General features: G+C 51.1%; 1 long non-coding RNA gene across 1 annotated transcript in view; it reads left to right on the plus strand.

Annotated features, from left to right (window-relative positions):
- Positions 1–16762, plus strand: part of LOC131582553 (uncharacterized) — a 258694-nt gene extending 241932 nt beyond the window's left edge. Inside the window, exon 4 of the long non-coding RNA XR_009278363.1 lies at positions 16192–16762. This is a non-coding gene — a long non-coding RNA (uncharacterized LOC131582553). The remainder of the gene's footprint in view (positions 1–16191) is intronic.
- The last annotated feature ends 6759 nt before the right edge of the window (positions 16763–23521 follow it).

The raw sequence follows: 23521 nt of genomic DNA on the forward strand, positions 1-23521 counted from the left end.
TCAGCCCAAAGAAGGGATTTTGGCTGCATGGATGGGTCGGTGCAGCGTGGAACTGGAGGGTCTCAGCATCAGACAGCTGGTACCACGTGTCCCCACTGATAAACACTCTGGGCCCCTGTGAGCCCGGCCCAGGGCCTCTCCAGCATCCTTTGGGTATGGTCCATCTGAGGCGACCTGAAGGTCACCTGGGCTCTGTGGGTGACTCGTGCCCACTGTGGCTGTTCCTGGGAGAGCAGAACCCATGGGTGGGCACCGTGATTTCCTGAGTGATGTCAGTGTCATCCCTGTGAGAGCTGGAGCAATCAGAGCTATCTCAGGACTTCTCGTGCTTGTGCATCTCATCTTTATCTCCTCAGACCTATGCTGAAGTTCCCTTAAAGAAAAGGCAGACTTGGGGGTTATTTTCTTTCTAACTTTCTTTGAAGTTTCCAATGGCAGTGAGGAGAATGTGCTGACTCATTCAGAGGGACCTGCCAGGGGGTGTCACCAGGGTCATTTCAGGTCTCTCACCTAGGACACAGACCTACAGGATTCACTCTTACAGGAGGTGGTGTTTCAGAACCCCAGCAACTAACATCAGCTCCAACCCTACTGACTGCTGGCACTTGCTTTGTGTGATATAAAACAGGATCATTTCCAGCTCTTAAGTATTGAAAAATTATTGAAAACCTCCTCTGTTTGCTTACTGGTCAATGTTTAATCGTAGGTAAATATTCCACAGAAAGCCAGCAGGTTATCATTGAAGTCTAGCAAACTGCTGCTTTAGGCAAAGAGGTGGGATTGTGTTCAGGTTTGTGACATGCACACACGGGCAAAGGGACCAGGGATGGCAGAAGTGGCATGTGTCCTGGGATTGTTATTGTGATGGATTTATTGCCATTGGCACAGGTGTTGGTGATGAGCTGTGGCACAAGGCGGGTCAGAACCTGGCCCTCAGCTCGTCTGAGCCCCAGAGCTGGTGTGAGCACTGGGGAAGTGCTGAAAGAGGAACAGGAAACAGATGGGAGATGAGATTTCTTAGAATGCCACAAATTTCTACGAGTTTCCAGCCCAGTCCCACACCTGGGACAGGCAGGGCAGCCCTGAGCTGGTGTCTTCACACAGGGGTGCAAGGACAGAACCAGAACAGAGAGGCTGAACTCCCAGCTAACAAAGTGAACACAAGAAGCATTTTTCTACTCATCTGGGGTTTTGAAAACAAATGTAAATATTCTAACCCTCTTCTTTTGTGTCAGAGAGTGAGGGGTTCATCAGCCCCAGCTCTGATCAGCACAGGGAGGAGAGGAGAGGAGAGGAGAGGAGAGGAGAGGAGAGGAGAGGAGAGGAGAGGAGAGGAGAGGAGAGGAGAGGAGAGGAGAGGAGAGGAGAGGAGAGGAGAGGAGAGGAGAGGAGAGGAGAGGAGAGGAGAGGAGAGGAGAGGAGAGGAGAGGAGAGGAGAGGAGAGGAGAGGAGAGGAGAAGGGCAGTCTGTGCAATAGCCCTGGGACAGCGGGGACATGGCTGGGGACACCCTGGGGACACCCTGGGGACACCCTGGGGACGCCCTGGGGACACCCTGGCCTCGGAGAAGCTGCTCCCCAGCCCCGACGCGCTGCCACAGGTTTTTCTCGAGCAATTGTGTTGGCAGTTTTATTTATATTTTCCTTCAGAGTGGAGCTGAGCTCTTTAACCACGAAGGGAAATTTAATCTTTTTGCTGATAAGACGGTGAAATACTGCAATCCGGCTGACCTCCTGAAAGCAGATCCAAACAGCAGGGCTGTCCAAAACTCCGCGGCACCCCTCCCCCTGGCCGGGAGCATTTCCCCGGTGACCCCGGCAGGAGCATCCTTTGAACACATCCCGGAGAGCTTGGATTGCCCCGCTCTGCGGGCCGGGGCTCCGGGCAGCTCCGCACAGCTCCAAGGCAAAGCTCCCTCCTCCCCCGCCGGCCCCCTTTCATTTTCCTACAGCGTATTAAACCTCAAGACGTAGTTAACACTAATCCTGATTTATTTAGGATTTATCTGCATTATTAATTCCAGTCATGTTGTGAAAAAGTAGCGAGGGTTCCAGTTTGTATGTAAACTTGTGCCGTTTTACGGAGAGGTTTATTTCAGTCTTCTCCTTGAAGTGATATTTTAGCCAAAATTTCAGACTTTTCCCTTTTAAAAACACTTCAGATGGAAGCTAGCCATAATAATTTGGTTTATTGTTATTTTTTCCCCCACAGTAAATACCCTCTTGGACTATTTTATGCATTAATCTGGATTTGATGTGGATTTAAACATTTACAATGCAAAATAATTTGGGTTAAAAATAATCCCCCTTGATAAAGCTAAAAAACCCCCCCAACTGTCACCATCTCTGACAGCCAGACATCGGCGATCCTTGAATATGCAGATGAAGGTGAGGAGAAGCCTGCGAGCAGGAGCGAGCGGGGCTGCTTTTGATGGCCCGGTCAATCAAAGATGCCGAGCCCGAGGATCGTGGATCGTGGATCCTGATCCAGCAGGGCTCCGAGCTCAGTGTGTGCCGCAGCTCTGGCTGCCCAGGCTGCGGTTCTGCGGGGGGAGAACGTCCCTGCGGGACCTGTGTGCTGGTGCTGGTGCCCACCCCAAATTTCTGCTTCAGGCCTTTCTTTGGGAGCGGTGCCAGGATTCATTTTGCCCGTTCTCCTCTCCGAGGCCGTGGTGGTGCTGCTCCTCACACTCCTCGTCAGGTATTCCCAACCTGACTGCCAGACCTAGAGGGAACAATATTCCAGGGTATTCATTTGTTTCCTGGGTAGACACTTGGGACACCGGCATCTCTTGATGATCTCTGTGTGCAGGAACAACTGAACAGCTTCCTGGGAGAAAAATCCACCGAGGACTGCTGAAAGTGGGACAATCTTGTAGTTCAGAAAGTCCTTTAGTCTGAAGTTATTAGTGACAGCAGCACTGTCTGCCCACTGATTCCGTACTCCTGCCTGCAGAACTGTTAGTGGTCCCTGTTGATGACAGGACATTGGCTAGGTGGACCTTTAATTTAATTTGTCTTCTTATAATCTCTTAACTAATGCGGGAATGGGATGTATATGGTTTGGTTACAATCTTTTTCCAATATAACAGAAATCCATAAGGAATATCCCCTCATTGCGTGTTTGTAGTCACCACCACGGTGCCTGACCTAGGCCTTTGTGGGGTCACCAGAGCTTTCTGCTCAGGCTGGGAAGGGCAGCACCTGACCGGCACAGGGGGCTGAGCCTGCAGACTGGGGATTCATCCTGGGGAAAGCCCAGCTCTGTGGGGCCCTTGAGGCAGCTCTCCAGCTGCTGTCAGCCCCTTCCATCACCTCCTGGGTTTTCCAATAAAACCAATATCCTCAGCCCTGGGTACGGCTGGCAGCAGGAGGGGGGCTCTGTCTCCTCCCTCCTGCAATTTGAGGACAGTGTTGGCTCACAGTCTGTTAGCAGGCAGACCCTGATCCCTGACCCTGGCACTGACCCTGGCACTGACCCTGAGCCTGGGTGGACAGGGGGTCACAGTGGCCCAGTGCATTCCAGGCTGGTGGCCGGGCAGCTGTCCCCGTGCCCAGCACCGCGTGTGCCACTGTGGGAGCGAGGAGTCAGCTGCAGGCTGGGAAGGGGAGGCACTGAGCGTGATCAGGCTCTCAGCAGGGAGGCATTGCACACTTCAGAATGCCCCAGTGGAAATCAGGAGTGTCCATCCAGGAGCTGGGTGCAGGATTGTGGCAGAGGATTGCAGCACACTCCAGGTCCAGGCTCAAACACAAACAGCATGAGACGCTGCAGGGATGCTGGTCTGTGTTGTGTCCACACCAGCCAGCCTGGACACTCCCTGTTGTGGGAACACCCCTGTTCCACAATGGGTTTCATTCTGGGCAGCTGCAGACCCACTGCCACAGGACAGCCTGGGATGACCCCCCAGAAGTCTCAGAAGTCACTCAGCTGGAAAAGGGAACGCTGTCCACCCAAGTTCCACCCAAAGCGGGCTGTCTGACTCCAACTTCCAGTCACTTATCGGAGCTTTTCCCTGCTGAAGACTTGAAGGCCTCCCAGTCAATAAACACATTAGCTCACTAAACATGCGGATGCCTTTTCTTCTCTGGATTAACCCTTTGGGAGCTGGGGCTTCCATTGGATTTGTTAGGATATTGATCACAGATCATGTTTGCCTTTCAAACTCTGTTTCCGCTTTGGACCTGACAGAGAGTTCCAGTGCTGAAGCCAAGCAGCAAATTCAGTGCAGCCGCACAGAGAAGGAGCTTTGGGAACCACCCACGTTGGGCAGAGACCCCTTCTGGAGCCCCCCAGGGAACCACTCACCTCACCAAGAGTGACTTGTTCTTACAGGGAGCTGCTAATTAAGCAAATACTGAAATGTTAAACAATGTCACATATATGTCTATTTTCAGTATTAGAAAAAATTGTATTAAATTAAAATGCACTTTAGCCTAATTTAGCTCTTCTTCCCCTGCTGAACATCACAGGCCCTTGCAGTAAATGTCTGTAACTGTGCATGGAATGGAAAAGGAGCCCAGCTGAGCCAGCCCCACTGCTCTGGGTAAGAAAACATTAAAGGAACTCTTAGAGAATGATTTAGAAGAAACTTTGCAAAATGGAAAGGTCATATTTTATGACCCTGCTGACCCAAGTGGATGCAAAAATATCAGAATTAGTGACCTAGAAGAAAGCAGATCTGGCTTTTTAACACGTGTGGTAACCTTATCCTCTCATTCCCAATCGCCTGAGAATCTGGAGTAAAACGTCTCTGGCTTTGGTTAAGGCTCTTCCCCATCACACCTCTCGTGTGTGTCAGAGTCCTTCCTTACACACTCTCTTGAAAATGCAGCTGCACCTGCCTGGCTGAGAACTGGGCAAAGCAGGTGTCGAGTTCCCTTTAATCTGGACCATATTCTCAGGTTTTTGAGCTCCTGGTAAATCCTCCTCTTGTGTAACTTTGCTGTTCCTGTGCAGATACTGCCTTCTCCTGCCACTCTAATAAGTTATATCAAGTCTGCGTGCTTTGGTTTTAGGGCTGTCTGTTAGACTTGCTAAGATCTTCTTTTTTTTCCATCTAGTTGAGGATTTCATAGTTTTTCCTCTTTTTATACTTTTTTAGAAGAAGGATTTTTCAAAATTCTGCTGTGGACTGCATGTGAGCCGTGCCTTTCCCAGACTGCCATACAAAGATAATCCTCTCACTGTACAACATCTAACTTTATCCTCTTTCTAGGCATTAAATTTAATAACAAAACCCACAAGAAGGTGGTATAAAAACTCATCCAAACCTTGCCTCCAGGCCTGGTTGCCCTTACGGTTCCTTTAGCCATAAGGAACTCTAGGAACTTTAGCTCTTTCCTCACACAGTTGCTCCCTTTCCATCCATGGGCTGCTGGCTTTAGCAGCACCTCCCTGTGCACATCAGCTGGCTTGTCCTGAGCAGGAGGAGGAGGAGGAACATCACTGTCTGATAAGGTGGAATTTTTCAGGCAAGGAATGCTGAAGTACTATAAATGCTTCTAGAAAAATCATGAGGTGTCACCCTGTAGTGCACAACTCAGAGCTCATGTGGTCCAAAAGGCAATTGTTACAAAACTCTCATTTAAGTGAAATATCTGTGTTTTGTGAGTTTAGCATGCTGCCTCTTCTGTCCTGCCATGTTGTACAGGGATTTGTCCTAGATGGGATTTGGTTCTTGAGGTTATTCCTATGGTTCTTGTTAGCCTCTGTGTTTACTTTTTGATTTATTCTCATTTAGGCAGCTGAGATTTCTCTTTGTCTTCAGAATTCATGTAATGCGTTTGCATCATTTTCTGCATTGTGCACTGGGGAAATTATCAATTCAGCACATGGCTGCGCTGAAACAGCCACACTGAAACTTTCTTTTAAAAGCTCAGTTCACATGTGGAGCATGATGTTATTTACCACCCAACCCACCTGGCAGCATCCTCTGGAAATCCCTTAGTGCGCTGTCATGACTGTGGCTGAAAACTGTGCTGAAATCCATGAGGGAAAGGGTCTCTGTTTTAATACTCATGTCAGAGAAGAAGCTGATAAGGGTTACAATTTAAAGAAGTTTTTCTGAGGCTGTGAATAATGAACCTTGCGGTGCTGCCGCCCATTTGCGGTGTCGCACGCAGGAAGCGGCGTCACTTCCCCGTTCCCGCGGTGGTGACAGCTCCCAGCTCGTTTCGGGCCACGTTGTGAGGATCAGTTCACACTTCTCATCAGCTCTGGCATGGCTCTGGTTTGCTCCAGGCGAGCCCACGGGGCCACCTGCCCTGCCCTCCCTGTGGCCACGGCCTGCGCCCCTCACCGGGAAGCAGAGCCTTACTCCTGCAGAGAGTATTTGCTTAAGAGGATTTCCTTTCTCATGCAGGGCCTGCAGTAGCCATGCCAATAAGGGTGGGAGCGATTATGAGAGCCTGACCGCTGGAATATAATCCCTGTGTGCTGCTGGGTTGATCTGGGGAAGATTGCGTTTCGAAGGTAGCGGCTCATCCCGCGCCAGGAGCGGCGCTCCGCCCGTAAATAGGGCTCTAATGAGATCCGACAGCCCTGATTTCTCTGGTGGAACAGTAAAACAACACGACCAGTGCTGATGGTTTGGGGTCCTGACCTTTAACAAGGACTCACGACACAGGGCAAACTGCCCAAGAGAGATGGAGGGGCAGGAGGCCAGGGGACAAGGTCGGTACATAATGAAGTGGTCAGCATTGGATTTCTGTCACTCACGGTGGTTAAGTACAACAGTGAGGGACTTGAGTAAGAGGAACTGTGAAAGAGCACATGCAGGAATCACAGAGAGCAGGGGGTCTGGGGACGGTCAGTTACCTTCTGGTGCAAGCTCCAGCAGCCCCAGTGACTTTGGTAATGAAGAGGGTGAGGGCAGGAATCATGCAAAGACAGTGAGAGAGCACGGAAGATTAAAGCAAAGAGAAGGAAACCCAAGGGGACTGGCAGCGTGTGCACTGTGATCTGGTGCCAAGCTCCAGAGAGAGGAATGAAGCACCTGCAGCGGCAGAACAGTCTAGAGCAGAGGGGGCCGATGATGGAGCCCCTGCCCTGTCCAGCCAGCATTCCAGTGTCCCTGTCGTGGCAGCGTGGACACTCCTGAGCGTGGCCCTGGCCCAGGACCTGCTTACACTGCCAGCCATGGAGCCCTGGAGGAGCAGTGCTCAGCCACACGTCCCCATCCCAGGTGCTTCCAGCCTCAGCCTGTTCTGGCACTGGGAACTTCTTTGGGGCCCCAGGTGTGGCTCGTCTCCTTTTAGTTCCTTTCTGCTGCTAGATCTAAATTTAGTGGGACTCTTAGCTAAGAAAACCAAAATACCCAAACCATTTGGTATCAGAATGCCTGGGGTGAATGCAAAGAGCAAACAGTGAAATACAGAGGCAGCCCAGAGCTGTTATGAAGGAGGCACTGGCAGCTGATGGGGTCTGAATTTAACATCTGGTTCCTTTTCAAGTGTCCTCCTCAGACCTGAGTTTAATGGAAACGTTTCACTGCGATTTTGCTAATACATCCGTGGAGACTTCAAGTGACAGAAATTAAATGCATTCACCCCAAATACAGAAGAATTCTGTTACTAAGCAGTAACCTCAAAATTCAGGTGACCAGAAACCAAAGTGAGAATGGAAAATCTGAACATGTTATTCATGTCCAGCATGGATGGGATGCTGTGTAGGATGCTAAAAGCAGCTTAAACAGTACGTGATGAGTAGGAAAATACATTTTAAAGCCACTTTAGATACAGTAGGCCAAGCTAGGCTTATTTACATGAAGGAAAACATAACACAGAGTTTTAACACTGCTGATCCCTTGGGAGGTGTTTGGACTGCAGGGCCCACAAAGGACAGAACCAGTAATTCTGATGTGTACAGGAGTCTCTTATACAGAGGAAAATAACCTTTAGTCTCAGCTGTAGGACTGTGAGAACTATTGCAGAGAGCGAGCTGTGTTTGCATTGGTTATGGTCAATGCCAGGTTTGTTCTTTTGCCAGTTTTTCTTTATTTGGGTGTTTTATTGGTTTTTTTCTATTGTAAATGCAACTATTGAAGTCAGGCAGCCTATGAGAGAGGTGAATTGCTGGATTCCACAGCATTGTTTTAATTTGTCTTTGGATGAATTCTCATATGCTTTCATGAGAAAATCGCCCATTAGAAGCATTCATTTAATTTAAGAACAGTTGGGAGAGGAAGGGTTGGGATGACAGATGGAGACTGTGGGTGTCTTATAAGAGAGCAGAGCTTTTTGTGTTTATCTTTTTGTGGCACATAGTTGCTGTTCTCTGCTGCTTCCATTTTTTTAATCTGCACTTTTTTTGTGCAGTATTTCTTAGAAATCTCTTCTCTTTTGTGCTGGAAGTCTAATAGATTTTATTAGTTTTTCCTGTACTGTGTCAGCCTTAAAACATTCCGGTATAACAAAAAGCAGGGAGGTAGCCTGGTAGGGAAGCAGAGTGAAACAGGCTGAATTTCAGTCTAGTTTGGAATTGCACGGAATTTAGCAGAAAAGATACTGGAATTTCTTTCCTGACTGTCTAGCAATGGCACACACGGGCTGAAGGAGTTTTCTGGCTGTGCCAGTGCCTTCGTTGGAGGGTTCACTGTCAGAAAGTGGCTTAAATCTCGCAGTTAACCTTTATTTAAATGTGTCTAGAAGTAAATGCAAGGTTTCCAAGCATTCTCTTTAAAAGCATGTACATAATAGCTGTAGGATTTGTGGATGTCAGTGTGTCTGTCCGTGTCAGTGGCCCGGGCACTCCAGGGATGTGCAGCACCCACATGACAACAAAGCTGGGTGTCGGTGTCAGGCAGGCACTGACAGAGCTCCTTGTTTTAAGAACACCCCAACATCAGCACATGCAGATACAAATAACTGTGTGCCGAGTCCAGCTGCTGACAATATTTTAGTCATCCAGTCCCTGGGTTGTAACTTACAGCTCCTCTAACAGTCCTGAAATTGTGATGACAAATAACCTGTAAGTTGTGGTGCCTCTGCCTTGGGACTGCCAGGCCCTGCATGAAACTAATTAAAATTTAAAAGTAAAATTAACTCCTGTTAAAGGAAGATGGAAAACAGTGCAATGTTTGTTCAATATGCAACTTGCTTTGCTCTGCAATATAAGCAGCAACCTATAAATACAGGGCAGAAATTTCAAGCATTAGTCTCACTTGTTCTCACCACGTTTCACATGAATTTATTTGCGTCTCTGTGTGCTGTCCTGAGGTTCGCATTGAACAAAACAAACAAGGTGATGTGAGAAGCAAAGTACATTTCGTAGATTTTTGTTACTTTTCCATGAAGTTTTTCTTACTGTGACCCAGTTTTTCCCTTACCCTTCACAATTTCTGAATGATTGGATCATTCTCCACTCTCCATTCTAATGACAAAACCTCTTTTCCAAGGCTCTGTCATTGCTTCTTTTGATTGCCACAGCCACTTCTTTCTGCTGCTACACATACATTTCAGTCCATAAAAAATACACCTTAGGAGTTTTCTTAGTATTTGATTTGTCTTTTTTATCCCTTCAGATCCCTTGTTCTTCCTCCATCCCTCCTTCCTAACAAGTCAGGTTTGTTCACCACCTCCAGCCCTTCCCCTGCGTGTTTTAGGTTCATGTTCCCACAGTCTCTCCATCAGCTCCATCAGAAATTAACCTCTACATGCACTTCTCTTATTCTTTTGATCTCATAAAAACATCTCTGTTCTTTCTTTGATCTGGATCGTCTCTATTGTTGTCCACCAACTGAGCTGCAAAGGTTCTGCTTTCTCCTCTCTGCAGCCTGCACTGGCCCTACAGGCTCAGCTTTCCCTCAGCTGTAGCCTCCCTTGACAGGCCTTGAGCTGTGTCCCCCCCTGCACCAGCAAGGACCAGTGTGGTGAGCTTGCTTTGGTTGCCACTGGTGCTGGAAGGGCAGGAGGGGGCTCGTTTGCTCTGTGACAAGGGGCTGCATCCCACTTTGCCCAGCACAGCCGGTGCTGGGGCACAGCTGCCTTTCCTCTTGCAGTCAGCAAGGAGACATCTCATCCCAGTTATCCCCTGGGAGCCCCAGCCTGCTCCTTCCCTGGTCAGTGCTCCAGCTCCACAGGACATGCTGACTGGCTTCCAGCTGCCTCTTCCTTCCTCAGAGCACTGCTGGTGCTGGTACAGGCTCCTCTCCAGCAGATTTTCTATCAGCTGCCTCAGCCCTGGAAGCCGTTATCCCGTGACCCATTGTCTGCGTGAGCAGACAGAGACAGGGACATTCCTGCATCTGTCTTTTCCTGCTGCCCTGATTTATTACGCTGTAAAATAATAAAACGTTAAAAAGGTTGAACCTGAACTGAAGCTGTGACTATGACACTATTAATCAAACCGCTGGAGAATTACTTTATATTCGGTGCTTTAAGCACTGATCCAGTCCACTAAAAGTTGCCCTGAAACATTGTCCACAATCTTAGTTCTGGGCCTGGGAAAAGCAGTTCTGGCTATCTCTCTTCTCCTCCGGTGTGTGGCTGTGCAGGGCAGGCAGGCAGGGCTGGCCCATCAGGTTCTCCTGCTCCGCTGGCCAGCGCAGCATCTCTTATCTCAGCCGTCGATGCCACGCTCACTTGATGTCTCAGTTCTGGAGCAGAGACATTCCAGCTGCTATCTGGGAAGGCTCTGGCCCCAAAAATATTTAGTTAGCAGCCATTCAGTTAAGTGGAATTGACTTTTTATCAGCTTTCTTCTGAACGTCTGCCACCAGCGAAGGCTGTTTCCTCCTTTCCTCTTCTCGGCCTGTCAGTCCAGCCGGCGTTGCTATCGGCAGCCGTTAGCTCTGATCAATACTCAGCACTGTGGAGCAGCTCGTGCATGGCTGCCCTGGCTCACATCGATCCATCACAGGTACCGGCCGTGCGAGGCAGCGGCTGGAGATCAGCACCTGCTCCTGCTTCAGCCTCCTGCATTCTGGGGGGTTTCAGGGACACCCACTGCCCTTCCCTGGAGACTCACTCTCCTGGGCAACTCCTCTCCTGCCCAGGACAATCCATGACCACACCGTGCTCCCCATCCCATCCCATCCCATCCCATCCCATCCCATCCCATCCCATCCCATCCCATCCCATCCCATCCCATCCCATCCCATCCCATCCCATCCCATCCCATCCCATCCCATCCCATCCATTTGGACATCCATCCTGTGGAAACGATGCTGTACAGGCGCTTCCAAAGCACCTAGTCTGGGAATGACACCTTGGACTGCTGGATCCAAGGAGAACTCAGAGGTTTTGCAATTAGGAACATGTGCATGGATGAGACACAGGGCATCTGCAACTGTCCCACCACTGCTCCTCACTGGGGGACCCTCTTCTGTCCCAGCTGGGGATCTGGGGGCTGTGTCCCCGTGTGCTCTGTGTGCTCCAGCAGGATGCAGCATCCCTGACCTGGGCTGGCACTGGGCATCAGCCCACAGATTCCATGGGGCTGCTTGACCCAGGGTTTCCTGTGGGAGGAGAGAGGTTTATGGTGCCAAGGGTAGCGCAGAGAAACTGCTCATACAGCAAATGTGTCCTTTTCCAGCAGCACCCTCACACAAAGCACCTGAGTTTGGGGATGGCACCTTCAGGCCATCTGTTCTGGTCAGATGCCACAACAGAACAGGAGATAATGGACTATGGACATTGAGTGGCCATCAGCACTGTGCTGCCAGTCCTACTTCTCCTTACTGCTGCTGTCCCCAAATCTACCAGCATTTAGGGAACTAGCCCCTGTTTTGAAGAAACCCTAAGAGCTGTCCCTGCACAGATGTGCTCCCCACCAGGCTCCTGCCCAGATGCCACTCACAGCACTGCTCTGTGGGCTGGGAGAGAGCAGAGGGGCACGTGCAGTCACAGGTGCTGCCAGGGATGCAGCCCCAGCTCCAATCTGGCAGGTAAATGCCCATGGCTCAGACCTGTCCAGCCTGGAAAGCCTCTGAAGAAGTTAGAGAGGCCTTTCCTGGTTGGTTTGTGCATGTGCCATTGCAGAAGGGCCGTGGGGCTGCACAGCAGCTACAGACTTCCAGTGAAATGAGTGTTTATTATTACAGGTTTGATGCAGTTCCCAAAAGACCCTAATCAACAAGTAATAAGACCTCAAGAGAACAATTAGAAATCTGAACTTTAACTCTCTTATAACCAAAGTGGAGGAAGTGACTTCTGCTCCAGTTTGGGGTTTGCCACCTGGCATGTGAACAAGGGGGAAATACCAAAAACCTGAAATATGAAAAACCTGAAATACAGAATAACTGCAGACAAGTATTTGAACAATGAGGTACAAGGTCCATTTCCATGGCAAGTAAATATATGTCGCAAAAAGCGTAATGGTTTAGGGGGATTAATGCCTAAATTTGCAGCCTCTCTATCACATCTAGGTGTTTTCAATGCTTCTTCTCAGCTTAAGATAAGCACCAAGGGTGTTCAGTGCCTGTACACGTGGAGCATCTGTCCCCCTTTAAAAAAAAATATATTACCTCAGTTTTCCCACTTGTGAAATAACAACAATATCTGCCTAAAGGCAACACCAACCCTCGAGATGCGGGTTTGTTCAGAACTTGTTTTGAATACTTTGGATGGGCCACTTCAGACAGGAACTGCATATTGAGCAATTCTTGCCATAGAAAGTCACGTGGCTACTGGAAAACAGAGAATTGCACAAGAGCCCATCTGCGTAGCTGAGTCGGGGAGGGCGGCCAAGAGGGCTCATGCTCCCCCAGAGCTGGGGGGCACTTCCCAAGGAGCTGTGCCAGCACCAGCACGTCCACAGCTGGCATAACCTGATCCTTCAACCTTAGGAAGGGTGTTCCTCAAAAGTCTTACTTTCCTGATTATTCTTCCTGAGATGCCAAATATTGGAAGGCCAGGCTCTAGTTCCCTGGGAGCTGGCCCAAGGCAGCAGGCAGTGGCAGCAGGGGAGGCTCAGCGTGGCACGGGGATTTACCTGGATTACCTGGAGATACCCAGCTGGTGCAGCCAGGTGAGGTGAGGTCCTGCCCTCGTTCAGGGCTGGGAGCACCAAACGTGGAGTGGAGCTGCACACTTCCCACCACACTGCCCACGGGGAGGGCTGGCAGTGCCATGGCCGGTCCCAAGCCCAGGATGCTGTGGCTGGGAGGAGGAAGGGCTGTGTCCCTGCCAGCTGCCTGTAAGGACAGCAGGGCAGGCCCTGGAGCCTGAAGATCCAGGTGAGTTTTAGATGTCCCAACCTTAAAGAAATTTCAGGTCTCAAAACCATCATTTGATGTGTAGCTGGAGCCAGCAGAGGGAGTGAAATGCAGGGACACTGTAGTGCCCATGGAAAAAGGAGCTGCCAGGCTTTGATCCAGGTGCAGCTGGTTCAATGACACATCTCAGAACCCAGAGGGAGGGTGCACCAGCTTGGCCCTGGGCCACTGGGGACACAGATATGGATTAACAGAGGCAGCTGATCACTTGGAGGAGTGAGGGGTTGTCTCCTGCATCATTATCAATAGAAAAAATAGATGTTCTTGGGGCCAACACCGTATGTTTCCAGCGTGAAGAAGGTACCAAGAAGAACCTCAACCTCTCAGATAATTCCTGTTCCAAGGGGGTCCTTGGAACACGTCCAAGGAGTGTTGTCCCCATGAGCAGGTTCAAATGTTTTATCTTCTGGCTCTGTTTATATAGTCCTGTGAGAGACCATATAAAGTCCTGAGGAGAAGCCTAAAACCAGTGATGCTGATATTGCTCCTTGTTCTCTCCTTTCGTTCCTTGCCTCCAAAATGTCCCGGTCTTGGCATTATCCTAAGCATTAAATGTGACAGACGTTCAAAAACAGCTCCTTGATGATTTCTTAGTTAACTTCTTTCTTCAAAAATAGCAGTTTTGCAAATGGATTAGTTCTTCATCATCCATTTAGGTTTTTTTTTAGACTCATCTTTAATGTGCCTTCAAAGACAGAGATCGTTTCCCCTTTTGACTGAGCATTGGCCGTCTTTGTTTGCTATTTCATTGGAAGAGATAGGGCATGATCTTTACTAAACTCTTCAGTAATGTGTGAGCTTCCTCCCAGCTGCTCCGAAGGAGAATTTTGGAAAGTTTTTTAATCCATGTGTTTATGCATCAGTTTCCAAAGAAACACTTCCTTTAGCAAAATGCTAAATTGTAACAAGTCCGTAGCTTTAATAATTGCATTGAATACTGTGGAATTAGCTTAAAGTAAATTTTTCCTCTTTGAAATGAGATTATGTTTGTGCCTGGATTAAGCAACTCTGCACCAGTCTTGAACTTGTTAATGATGGAAATCAGAATAACCACGGCAATATTGAAATGGTAAAACGAGAAGAGAAATGGCAATTGGCCAATGTTTATGAATCACAGAATATGATCATGAAATCATAAGAATAACCACCAAAAGGTAAATAAATTACCCGGCCTAATACTTATTTTCATGTGCAGCTTGACACAAAAGCTGAAGCCATGAATGATTTATACCTGTTTTAACAATAATACTCATTTTCCTGAAAGATGGTCAGCACTCAGGCTGCTGTGGGCACCGTGCCAGTCATTGAAAGGTTAATGTCTCGGCAGCAATACATTAAATTATGAATTATACCGGTCCCAAAATGGAAGGTTATTAGCTCGGTATGTTTAATTAGCCCGGCTCGAACTTTGCCATCTGCCAGCAGTGCCCATCACTAATGCACGGCCACGTGGGATAGGAGGGGTGGGAACAGGATGCAGCCATTCCCCCCGGGCAGCCAGCTCACCTGCGGAGGCAGCAGTGGCCGGAGTGTCCGGAGTGCCCAGAGTGTCTTGAGTGTCCGGAGTGTCCGGAGTGTCCAGAGTGGTCAGAGTGTCCAGAATGGTCAGAGTGTCCAGAGTGGTCAGAGTGCCCGGAGTGCCCGGAGTGTCCGGAGTGTCCAGAGTGGTCAGAGTGTCCTGAGTGCCCGGAGTCCCCAGAGTGTCCGGAGTCCCCGGAGTCCCCGGAGTGTCCAGAGTGGTCAGAGTGTCCAGAATGGTCAGAGTGTCCTGAGTGCCCGGAGTCCCCAGAGTGTCCGGAGTGTCCAGAGTGGTCAGAGTGTCCGGAGTGTCCGGAGTGTCTGGAGTCCCCGGAGTCCCCGGAGTGTCCGGAGTGTCCGGAGTGTCTGGAATGCCCAGAGTGTCTTGAGTGTCCGGAGTGTCCGGAGTGGTCAGAGTGTCCAGAATGGTCAGAGTGTCCTGAGTGCCCAGAGTCCCCAGAGTGTCCGGAGTGTCCAGAGTGGTCAGAGTGTCCTGAGTGCCTGGAGTCCCTGGAGTCCCCGGAGTGACCGGAGTGCCCGGAGTGCCCTGAGTCCCCGGAGTGCCCTGAGTCCCCAGAGTGTCCGGAGTGGTCAGAGTGTCCGGAGTGTCCGGAGTGTCCGGAGTGCCCGGAGTGCCCTGAGTCCCCGGAGTGTCCGGAGTGTCCGGAGTGCCCGGAGTCCCCGGAGTCCCTGGAGTCCCCTGAGTGTCCGGAGTGTCCGGAGTGTCCGGAGTCCCCGGAGTGTCCGGAGTGCCCTGAGTCCCCGGAGTGCCCGGAGTGTCCGGAGTGCCCTGAGTCCCTGGAGTCCCCGGAGTGTCCGGAGTGTCCGGAGTCCCCGGAGTGCCCGGGATGCCCGGGATGCCCGGCACCCCCGGCTCCCCCGGCACCCCCGGCACCCCGGCTCCCGGTCCCTGCGGGCGCTCCGGGGCTGGGTGCCGCTGCCCGCCCGCGCTGCGCTCGGCTGGGTGCCGCTGTCCCTGCGGGCACGGGGCTCGCTCCGTGCGCCCCCCCTGCCTGGGCCCGGCTGTGCCCGGAGCAGCGGCGCTGCCCCCGGAGCGGAGCCGCGGGGCCGGGACGTGCGGGGCCAGCGCTCCGGGATGTGGGGAGCAGCAGCCTGCCGGCGTTTTATTTGCATGGCGTCTCCTGCCAATAACTGCACAAGGCCACAATATTTAACTTTTCAATAAATATTTAAATTTTGCTTCTTTGCTTATTTATTTTTTTAAAAGAAGAAACAGTAAATTCTGTTGGTTTTTGTATTAGTTAAGATTATGTGATGCTTTGGAAGCATAATGCGCTTACATTGCAATAACTTGATGGCTTCCCGTGACTTTGCAGGAGCTCTTGGGGAGCCTGTGTGCTAAAACTTGTGTTGGAAGTGTGTCCTGGAAAACGTGGGGCAGGATCTGGACTTGTTAGAAGCCAAACAAAACCTTAATTTTAATTCCTATTTTTGTAGGTAGGATAACCTTGCCAAAGAGGAAAGGAATTTGGACAGACTTAACATCCAGGCTGTGCAAGCTTCCATGAGCTGGACACTAAAATGAAGAGAGAGTTTATTCATTCCCATCTCAACACAGCCCACCAGAATTAAAAGACATTTTAACCTACAAAGGAGATTGGGTCTAACACCTCTCAGCCTGCCTACATAGAGAAGGCTGTTCAATTCCTCTGGCCACCAAGTCTCCACATTTCTGTGTTGGATGTGAAGAGTAAAGGGAATCTGGCAGGAATCAGGAGGCATCCAAGTCAGCGGAAGAGACAGCACCAGGTAGAGGCTTGATTCCTTTCTCCTAATATTCTTGCAGTATGCAGTATATGCATTATTTCTTCTCCTCCCCTTGAACTTTTGTTTATTCCTCTTCTCCACATCAGTGGAGTCTCTGTATTTGTACTTCTGGAGCAGGTGGCATGGTTGGAATATCAGAGCAGTATGTATTAGAGTGAAACCTACAGACAGAAATAGAAAGTAAATGGAAGATGAATTGATCAGAGGAAAGGCAGAGGATGGAGGGGATAAAGTAAAGGCGAGGAGAGACACAAGTAATACCTTGCCTGTGTGCTATGGTAATTTATTATTTTTATATGGTGCCCGGGGTGTGCAGTATCTGTTTTACTGAACAAATAGAAGAGTTCTCAGCCCCAAACAGCTAACATATTAATTTATTGTGTGACAGCCTGACAAAATGAGCAGCCAGGCCAGTGTGACAAGGAATAATTTAGTGCTTGTGGAGCATGAGTAACTTTACTATTGGTACTCTCACTTGTGTATGGCATCCGATGGACACCTCTTTTGTTTGTAAGGACTTACTGTACAAGAAAAAATTCCCTTTCAGGGGAAATCTGCCTGTGGGGGGTGTCTTAGGGCATGGAACAGGGTTCTGTCTGGAGGAGCAAAGAGGCTGCCAGGTCAGTACCCTGGGAGGGGAGGGGTGAGGGCCTGAGCCCCAGCCTGGCAGAGGGGGAACACCAGAAAGCCCAGACCAGGGTGTGCGGGGACAGGCACAGGGGAGCCAGGTGTGGGGCAAAGGGAAGGAGGGGACTCGGCAGGGAAAGCTGGAGTGTTTGCTGTGAGCCACCTCAAGCTGCAGCTTCTAAGGAGCCATCCAGCTGGGACAGCAAGGAGATGAGCTGAACCAACATGCTCCAGTGGGAGAGGCTCCAGTGCAAACCTGCCGTGACCGCGGCACCGGGGGAGCAATAGCTGAGTTGTTTTCCAACACAGTTATTGCCACTTAAATTGCAGTTTTATTCCAAAAGCAAATTCCAAAGTTTTATGTCCATAAAGGTTTAGACATAAACAAGAAAGAAGTCAGGAAAGTGGTATGTACTGTGTAAACAATCTCACTTTATAATTAATGCTGGAGATCAGGGAGCAGGAATGGCTGTGCATGTGTGGTCATTCAGATTTACTGTTGCTCTGATTAAAACCTAGCTGGGCAATAATTTTATGCCCAGGTAGGGGCAGGAGGAGAGCAGGATGCCCCCAAGCAACCCATAAATAGTGTGGTGAAGACAAAGCGTTTATTACTTAGCTTCACAAAGGCTCTGTAAGTGCTCTCCCAGGGTATGTATACTCATACCCCAGATGCCAATTCTGCAAATTAGCATTATTTCTCAAAATCCTGTGTAAATAGAAGTCATTTAAATACTTGATTTCATCAGACAGAATCACCCATGGAAATGTCAGTCTCTTTTTCTCCCTTTTGTGGGGTGAGCAGAGCAAACCACTGCCTGGGTTTTCATTTCTCTTGGAATACTTTCATTGATGTCAGAACCTGGCAGGGTCTGGGATCCATTCAGGACTCAATCTGCAGGATTCCATCCCATCTCAGTCCCTCATGCTGGTATAAAAGCAACTTTGGGGCATAAACTTTACCATTTATCACTGAAATGTGCTATTTTGAATCTTCTATCTAGCGGTTTAAATTACTGTGCCAAAAGTGGTTTCATAGCTAAGACACACAGGGAATTACAGGGATTTGAGATTCTGTTAAAGTAGCATTGGGATGTTCCTTTTCTGTGATTAGAGAAGCCACCAGTGAGTTCAGCTCAGGCTTTGCTGATGGACTGTTGTTTTTTCATTGGGCATCCTGCCACTAGTAACTTGTTAAAATTTTAGAAACTTTCACAATTAGTTTAATCCATTTTTGTATGGGATTCCAAGTTGAAACAGGTACCTTAGTTAATAGGGTAGCAGTAGAACAGGGTGAGAAAGACCCATAAAATGATTTTCACGTGATGAAACAATTTTCCTAGATAAAACATATTAAAAGGTGAATATTTCAGGATTTTCCAGGGCTGAAAAAAAAAAATGTTGCATTTTAAGGATGCCTGTCTCTCCTGTTCAGGGCAATAAAGAGACAGATTTAACACTGAATTTTGCAGGGCATTGGACTTGAGCATCCTTTCAGTAGACAAATTGCCACTGAGCAGGAGGACAGTGTAAGGAAGTGCTGTGTTTCCTGGGAGGGAGAAAGCACTTTTCTAGCATGTAGTGTCTATTTTAATCATAGTTGTTTGTGCCTGCCAATGTTTTGAATTCTAAGAGTTAATTCCAGAGAAACAGGGAAGGAAGAAAAGGGCAGGTGAGCTTGATCAGTGGGGCACCGTGAAAGGAGATGGTTTCATGGTGCTCTGGAAACACACCAGGAGGAATCACACCAGCAACCCATCTCAGGTGCTCTGCACCATCAGAGCCACTTTTGTACCCACTGCACAGGCTGAGAAAATAGGGCAAAAAGTGGGGGGAGTGAGCTCTGAAATGCATTTCTGGGCACTTCCAGCATACCCTGTGTCCCATCTGAGCTGGTCCTTCATTGCAGACAGTGAGTCTGTGGCAGAGCTAGGAATAGAATCCAAGCCCTTGTTCCAACTCCCAGATCCTCAAGAGTATTTTTAGGCACTTAATACCATTAATTTTATACTCCTTTTGGCCAAGGATCTTAGAAACAAGATCACGCTTCCTCCTGAAATAATTTCTTTAATTCTACTTGTGTGCTCTTGGACAGCTTTTTTTCATGGATCGTGTACTGTTTAGTGCTATTTAGGAACAAATGGGCTTAAAAATTAGTTTTGGGAAGAGTTCTCCATGGACTGTGCTTTTGTGCAGCCTTAAAGTGTGAGTAAGAATGGGGAGGAGATGGTGCAGAGTCTTTGTGTTCTGCAGGGCAAACAGTACCTGTCTGTGCGGGGCTTTGGCAGAGGGCAGCTCGTGTTGGCATGTTCAAAATGACTGAAAAGGTGAAGAAAAAGTTCCATGTCTACAGATTTCTACACACAATCATGTTTTTCATTGTGCTAACTCAGCAAACCCCTTTAAGCCCTGCTCCTGCATCCTATCTGTTATTAATTAATTGATTTCCTATAAGCTTGCTATTTAGTTTGCCTGAGTACCTCACAGGGTGCTGAGCTGCAGACAGCAGAACAGCTCCTGTCACAAAGCACCAACACATGGAAAAGGCCAGGCCAGGCAAAGGGGAGGTTGAGATTGGACATTCAGGAAGAGCTGGACAAAGATCTCAGGCACTTGGTGGGATTCTTGGGTCTGCCCTGTGCAGGGCCTGTAATTGCGCTCAATATTCCTTGTAGGTTCATTCCAGCTCAGGATATTCTATGATTTAGTGATTAGGAAAAATGTCTTCACTGAAAGTGCTGTCCAGCCCTTGCACAGGCTGCCCAGGTCAGTGGTGGAGTCATCACCTGTGCAGGGGGTTTAGAAGCTCTGTGTGTGCAGCCCCTGGGGACGTGGGTTCCTGGTGTCCTTGGCAGCGCTGGGGGAACTTTTCCAACCCAAACGACTGATACTACAACAGGGTGGGAGTGCAGATTCCCACGGTGCCACCACTCATCAGGTGAGCACGAGCAGGGTGTGTTTCAGTGGCTGCCCGGTGGCTGCTGCAGGAAGGGAAGGCCTGGAGGCTGCTTTGGGGACTGGCCACAGGGGCAAGGACTGTGGGGACAGGGAGAAAGCCTGTGTGGCAGAGGTTCAGCTGCCCCAGGGCAGGCGTGGCAAGAAGGGCTCTGTGCTGCTGCTGCTGCAGCGGGTGCTGCTCCCGGTGTCGAGAGGCTCCTCTCCTTCGCTCCATCCTCTCCCTCACTCGGTCCAGCTCGGGTGGTAAACGCGCTTATTGCAGCGCTAATGTCCTGCAAGTGGGATCCCACCTCCAGGTATATTAGAGTAATGAGTTCACACCTAACTAATGGAGACTTAATAGAGTTACTAATAGGCTGCCTTTTCCCCCCACGGTTTATGACCCCGCGGCCGGGGCTGTCAGGGGAGGGAGAGGTGAGAGGCGGTGTCAGCCCCGGCTCGGCCCCCGGCCCGGCAGCGTTTCCAGGGACATCGTCTCTCCACCTTTCTGCAAGGAAAAATAAACAGTTTGAGGCTCCTGTGTCTTTATTAAACATTTCCTTTAAGCTGCATACTTTGGCTCCCTGCCCAAATGCACCAAGAAAGCATCCACAGAGCAGCTCCGCCGCGGGCTGGAGCGAGCAGCCCCCGGAGGGGCGAGCACCTGAATCGCGGGCGGTGGCCCAGGTGTCCCCAGGGCCCCGGGGCTGCCGCAGGAGCCGGTGTGGCGAGCCCGGACAGCCCGGGACAGAGGGACAGAGGGGCAGAGGGACAGAGGGACAGAGGGACAGAGGTGAGCAGCGGCCGGCAGCCAGGTGGGTGCTCCGGGCCCGGCCGGGCCGTTCGGGCTCCCCGAGCCCTGCCCCCTTGGCGACACCGCGGGAGGAGACAGGGACGGGATGGAGGCAGAGCAGGGATGGAGGCAGGGCAGGGATGGAGGCAGGGAAGGGATGGAGGCAGGGCAGGGAAGGGATGGAGGCAGGGAAGGGATGGAGGCAGGGACGGGATGGAGGCAGGGAAGGGATGGAGGCAGGGAAGGGATGGAGGCAGGGAAGGGATGGAGGCAGGGCAGGGAAGGGATGGAGGCAGGGAAGGGACGGGATGGAGGCAGGGAAGGGATGGAGGCAGGGCAGGGAAGGGATGGAGGCAGGGAAGGGATGGAGGCAGGGACGGGATGGAGGCAGGGAAGGGATGGAGGCAGGGAAGGGATGGAGGCAGGGAAGGGATGGAGGCAGGGCAGGGATGGAGGCAGGGCAGGGAAGGGATGGAGGCAGGGAAGGGATGGAGGCAGGGCAGGGATGGAGGCAGGGCAGGGAAGGGATGGAGGCAGGGCAGGGAAGGGATGGAGGCAGGGCAGGGATGGAGGCAGGGAAGGGATGGAGGCAGGGCAGGGAAGGGATGGAGGCAGGGCAGGGATGGAGGCAGGGAAGGGATGGAGGCAGGGCAGGGAAGGGATGGAGGCAGGGCAGGGATGGAGGCAGGGAAGGGATGGAGGCAGGGCAGGGAAGGGATGGAGGCAGGGCAGGGAAGGGATGGAGGCAGGGAAGGGATGGAGGCAGGGAAGGGATGGAGGCAGGGCAGGGACGGGATGGAGGCAGGGAAGGGATGGAGGCAGGGAAGGGATGGAGGCAGGGCAGGGAAGGGATGGAGGCAGGGCAGGGATGGAGGCAGGGAAGGGACGGAGGGGGCGCGGCGGTGATGTCAGAGCGGCCTCCGGCCGGCGCTGCCAGGTAAACAGCCGGGAACAGCCGGGAACAGCCGGGAACAGCCGGGAACCGCCGGGGAAGGCGGCGGGGCGGGCCGGGCCGGACGAGCCGCCCGTAACCCCTTCGCGCCCGCGCCGCTGTCCCGGGCCCGGCGCGGGGCCGGGGCTCGCCCGTGTCACCGCGGGGCTCCCGGGGGATGCGGCCCGGCCCAGGGACCCCCCCGCTGCCCAGGCTGGGACACGGAGCAGCGGCTCGGGCAGCATCCCCGGCAGCCGAGACCCGCAGCTCAGGTACAGGCAGCTGCGCAGCGCCTAAGAATATCCTGAGCTCGCTGTTGCCTCATTCACCAGAAATGTGCCTTCTCTGCGACGCCTTCGGAGCAGCCCAGCAGTTAAATTAGTAACTACGATAAAAGCTACCAGCGCTGTTCCGAGACAGGGTTTCTAAATCCCTGTCATCCCGAGGAACGTGTGGATGGAGCCTTCAGCCCCCTCCGCCAGCACCCATCTCGGCAGAAGGGATGCACAGCTCCATGCGGGCTCTGCCTGGACTGGGACTGGATCTGGATCTTTCTCAGGCAGGACAGGGTATTTTTTCAGACATTATCGAGTAATTACTGTGCATCATCGGTATGTCTGTCCTGTCCAGAGTGGCAGAGAAGAATTGCAAGATAGGGAAGTGAGGAAAAGCCCCCGAGAGCCACTGCTGATGGCCGGGTTCCTGCTTCTCCCTGCTCAGCACTCTGCTTTCCCCCCAGAAAACAAAGCTGCCGTCATACGAGTGCCCATAAAACACAAGGCATCCTGAGTGCAGAGATTAGTGGTAATTTTACAAGGACTCAAATAACGTCGGTCTGCAGGGTGCAGCACTGCCTTGAAAGGGAACAGCAGGCATTTCCCCTGGAAGCAAGTTTCCTCTTTAGAGCAATTTACAGCCGAGGTGCAGTGTCACATTGTGGCACGAATACACTGTCAGCCTTTGGTTTGGAAGATGGACATTTGATACCTCTTTCTGCTGCCAAAATGCGCTGCCCAGACCCAACTCCCAGCACGGTTATTTTTTGAAGCATTATGTAATTGGATTGCATGGTCAGTAGTGCTTCCTTAACAAGCCTTTCAGCAAACCCTCTGCCTGCTGCAGCCAATCCTCAACCCTTACATACACACTTACTCACGCAGGCTCAGTCTGGAGTAAGCTCGCTGCTAAATACAGTTAGAAAACAGACGAACCCAGGCTGGGAATGGATCATCTGCTTCCCCGCTACGTGAGCCATGGTGTGGCCGAGCCCTGGCTGCCGCTGCTGAGAACAGGGTCATGCTGATGTATCCCAGCTGAGGGGTCACTGCTGCCGCCGACCCCTCATGGGGTAACAAAATCTGCTTTTTGAAGCACCGAGGGGCAACTGGACCCAGTGTCCTTGTCTGCTCTCGCCCTGCCACGACGGCCCCGAGGAGCGCTGGGGACCAGCTCTGGGAAACCTCTCCGAAGGCACTCGGGCCCAGGGCAACAGGGCCTTTATCCCGGCTCCTGTGGAAGCTGAAGGGCTGAATTAGGAGCCGAGGCTCGGCACGGCTCCCCGGGGCTGGCCGGGCAGCATTCCTGCGGGGCCGGAGCGGCTCGGCCCTTGGCCGTGTTTTCTCCTCCGGCCGCTGTCAGCCCACGGGTTATGGCTCTGCTGACTCACGGCTTCCTGTTTGTGATTGCTGACTGGTGGCAGCAATTGCAGAAGC

This window comes from Poecile atricapillus, chromosome 10 (assembly GCF_030490865.1).
Source record: "Poecile atricapillus isolate bPoeAtr1 chromosome 10, bPoeAtr1.hap1, whole genome shotgun sequence".
In the NCBI taxonomy this organism is placed as follows: domain Eukaryota; kingdom Metazoa; phylum Chordata; class Aves; order Passeriformes; family Paridae; genus Poecile; species Poecile atricapillus.